Consider the following 4,385-nt stretch of genomic DNA (forward strand, 5'->3'; position numbering starts at 1 on the left):
TTTCCTAAAATACCTCTCAGCTGTACCACAGGGACTCCATCTCCATCCACTGTGTGCAAGGGTTCGGACTCGGCAGGACCAGCTCGATTGATGGACCCTCGGGTATTGACCATCCAGGTAGCCTTCGCTAAGTTCACTTCCCAATTTTTGAAGGTCCCCCCACCAAGTGCCTTTAGGGTGGTTTTAAGTAGTCCATTGCAGCGTTCAACTTTTCCGGCAGCTGGTGCATGATAAGGAATGTGATATATCCATTCGATACCATGTTCTCTGGCCCAGGTTTTGATGAGGCTATTCTTAAAATGAGTCCCGTTGTCTGACTCGATCCTGTCGGGGGTGCCATGTCTCCACAGGACTTGCTTTTCCAGGCCCAAGATGGTGTTCCGGGCTGTAGCATGAGGCACAGGGTAGGTCTCCAGCCATCCAGTGGTTGCTTCAACCATGGTCAACACGTAGCGCTTGCCTTGGCGGGTTTGGGGAAGGGTGATGTAATCAACTTGCCAGGCTTCCCCATACCTGTACTTTGACCATCGTCCACCGTACCACAGAGGCTTCACCCGCTTGGCCTGTTTGATTGCAGCACAGGTCTCACAACTGTGGATGACCTGTGAAATGCTGTCCATGGAAAGGTCCACCCCTCGGTCACGGGCCCATCGGTATGTTGCATCTCTGCCCTGATGACCAGAGGCATCATGGGCCCAATGAGCTAGGAATAGTTCTCCCTTGTGCTGCCAGTCCAGATCCACCTGTGATACTTTCACCTTGGCAGCTCGGTCCACCTGCTCGTTGTTGCCATGTTCTTCATTAGCCCGACTCTTGGGTACGTGCGCATCCACGTGTCGAACCTTCACGGTCAGCTTCTCTACTCGGGCGGCGACGTCCTGCCAAATCTCAGCGGCCCAGATGGGTTTCCCTCTGCGCTGCCAGTTGGCTTTTCTCCAGCGAACCAGCCATCCCCACAGAGCATTAGCTACCATCCACGAGTCGGTGTAGACATAGAGCCTCGGCCACTTCTCTCGTTCAGCAATATCCAAAGCCAGCTGGACGGCTTTAAGCTCTGCAACCTGACTCGATCCACCTTGTCCCTCGGTAGCTTGTGCAACTCGTCGTGTGGGGCTCCATACTGCAGCTTTCCACTTCCTGTTAGTGCCTACAATTCGACAGGAACCATCAGTGAAGAGGGCATAACGTCTTTCAGTCTCCGGTAGCTCATTATATGGTGGGGCTTCCTCAGCGTGAGTCACTTGCTCTTCCTCTTCTTCAGAAGATAATCCAAAAGTCTCACCTTCAGGCCAGTTTGTTATAATTTCCAGAATCCCAGGGCGAGTCGGGTTTCCAATACGGGCACGCTGTGTGATGAGAGCAATCCATTTGCTCCATGTGGTGTCGGTGGCGTGATGCGTGGAAGGAACCTTTCCCTTAAACATCCAACCCAGCACTGGTAGTCGGGGTGCCAGGAGGAGTTGTGCCTCTGTGCCGATTACCGCTGAGGCAGCTTGGACTCCTTCATAGGCAGCCAAGATTTCCTTCTCTGTGGGAGTGTAGTTGGCTTCAGATCCTCTGTAGCTTCGGCTCCAGAATCCCAGTGGTCGACCACGAGTCTCACCAGGCACCTTCTGCCAGAGGCTCCAGGAAAGACCATGGCTCCCGGCTGCAGAATAGAGCACGTTCTTCACCTCTGGTCCTGTCCTGACTGGGCCAAGGGCTACCGCATGAGCGATTTCCTGTTTGATCTGGGCAAAGGCTTGCTGCTGTTCAGGGCCCCAGTGGAAATCGTTCTTCTTGCAGGTAACCAGGTAGAGAGGGCTCACAATCTGGCTGTACTCAGGAATGTGCATTCTCCAAAAACCTATGGCGCCTAGGAAAGCTTGTGTTTCCTTCTTGCTGGTCGGTGGAGACATTGCAGTGATCTTGTTGACGACCTCGGTGGGTATGTGACGTCGTCCATCTTGCCACTTTACTCCCAGGAACTGGATCTCTTGGGCAGGTCCCTTGACTTTGCTCCTTTTGATGGCAAAGCCAGCTTCCAGGAGAATCTGGATGATTTTCTCTCCTTTCTCAAATACTTCCTTTGCTGTGTTTCCCCACACGATGATGTCGTCGATGTATTGCAGATGTTCTGGGGCCTCACCCTTTTCCAGTGCAGTCTGGATCAGTCCATGGCAAATGGTGGGACTGTGCTTCCACCCCTGGGGCAGTCGGTTCCAGGTGTATTGCACACCCCTCCAAGTGAAAGCAAACTGGGGCCTGCATTCTGCTGCCAAAGGAATGGAGAAGAAGGCGTTGGCAATGTCAATAGTGGAGTACCACTTCGCTGCTTTGGACTCCAGCTCGTACTGAAGTTCCAACATGTCCGGCACAGCAGCACTCAATGGTGGTGTGACTTCATTCAGGCCACGGTAATCCACCGTCAGTCTCCATTCTCCGTTGGACTTACGCACTGGCCATATAGGGCTGTTGAAAGGTGAATGGGCCTTGCTGACCACCCCTTGGCTCTCCAGTTTACGAATCATCTCATGGACGGGAACCACAGAGTCTCTGTCGGTGCGGTATTGCCGACGGTGTACTGTTGCTGTGGCGATTGGTACCTGTTGTTCTTCAACTCTTAGCAGTCTCACGGCAGACGGGTCATCTGAGAGGCCAGGCAATGTACTCAGTTGTCTGATATCTTCTGTCTCCACAGCAGCTATCCCAAAAGCCCAACGATGTCCTTTTGGGTCCTTGAAATATCCATTTCTGAGATAGTCTATGCCGAGAATGCATGGGGCCTCCGGGCCAGTCACGATGGGGTGTTTCTGCCACTCGTTCCCAGTTAAACTCACTTCAGCTTCCAGTACAGTCAGCTGCTGGGATCCTCCTGTCACCCCACAAATAAAAATGGGTTCTGCTCCCACATACCTTGATGGCATCAGAGTACATTGAGCGCCTGTGTCAACCAAAGCCGTGTATTTTTGTGGGTCAGCTGTGCCAGGCCATCGGACCCACACAGTCCAAAAGACCCGATTATCCCTTTCCTCTACCTGGCTAGAGGCAGGGCCCCTCTATTCCTGGTTCTGGTGCATGTTGCTCCCTTCCGGTGAATATGTTCCTGAGGTCCCTTCAAGAGGATCAGTCATACTATCATTCTGGTATCGTCTGGAGTTCTGTGTGCGAGAGACCGGAGCAATGTTGACTCTAGATGCGCTTCTTGTGGTAGTTGTCCCTCTTTTTAGTTCACGTACCCTGGCTGCTAAGGAGGAGGTGGGTTTTCCATGCCACTTACTCATGTCTTCTCCATGTTCCTGAAGGAAAAACCAGAGATTACCTCGTGGGGTGTATCCTCTCTCGCTGGTTGGGGGGCGCCGGCTCCTAATGGCAGAGACTCTTGTTGGTTCTGGCGAGATCTGGTAAATCTCTTCCTTAAGTTCCTTTTTCAATTTCTGATGGCCTTCTTCAATCAAACTCCGGACTTGCTCAGCCGAAAGACTTGTTTCCACGGATGAGACATGGGTGCGAAACGGGGCTGTGACGGTGTCCTCGTAAATCCTCAGTTTGTTCACCAAGACGCCCACCCTGTCCTCACCTTCCCTCCATTGCAGCGTTGCCAGGTAACGGGAGTATATCTCTGCTCCAAGGCGTGCGAACCTCAACCACATCTGTGACGTGCACTGGACACCATCTGGGCTCTTAGGAAATCTCTCGTCTTCTGAGAAAATGATCTCCAGCACAGCCAATTCCCTCAGGCACCGGATACCTTGTTCCATTGTGCTCCATTTCCCTTGGTGCACCTGGAGGTCTTCTTTACAAAGGTACCTGTCCCTGACACTTGCAAGCAGTCGCCGCCAGAGGCTGAGAGTTTCTTGGGTTCTCCCGATCCCCTGGTCAATGACCACATCCCGGGACAGAGATCCCAGCTGCCTGGCCTCACTTCCGTCCAGAATGGTGTCATTGGCTGCAGCGTCCCAGATGTGGAGCAGCCAGGTCAGGATGGACTCGTTCGTCTGGCGCGTGAATTCCCTCCGCAGGTCACGCAGCTCACCCAGGGATAGTGACCGAGTGATGATCTCTGGCTCTGCCTCTTCTGCTGGATGTGAAGGTCCTGCTGCATCCTCATCAGTCACTATGCGGACTGACTTGCTTTTTGATTTCTTCTTCTGCACGGGGGCAACTGCAATCGGTTTGGGCTGTTCTGGTTCAGTGGTGGTTTGCATGGGGATGCTGACAGTGCTTTTGGTTCCATTCTCCTCTGAGTCAGTCTGCGTAGTCATGGACGCTGTTGTTTTGTTTTTGGTTCCTTTCTCCTCTGTGATAGTCTGTGTAGAGATGGACGCTGTTGCTTTGCATTTGGCTCCTTTCTCCTCTGTGTCAGTGCTCCGGTTTGGCCAAATTTAGAAATATATCCTCTGAGA

This window comes from Aphelocoma coerulescens (assembly GCF_041296385.1).
Source record: "Aphelocoma coerulescens isolate FSJ_1873_10779 chromosome W unlocalized genomic scaffold, UR_Acoe_1.0 ChrW_unloc_scaf_5, whole genome shotgun sequence".
Classification (NCBI taxonomy): Eukaryota; Metazoa; Chordata; class Aves; order Passeriformes; family Corvidae; genus Aphelocoma; species Aphelocoma coerulescens.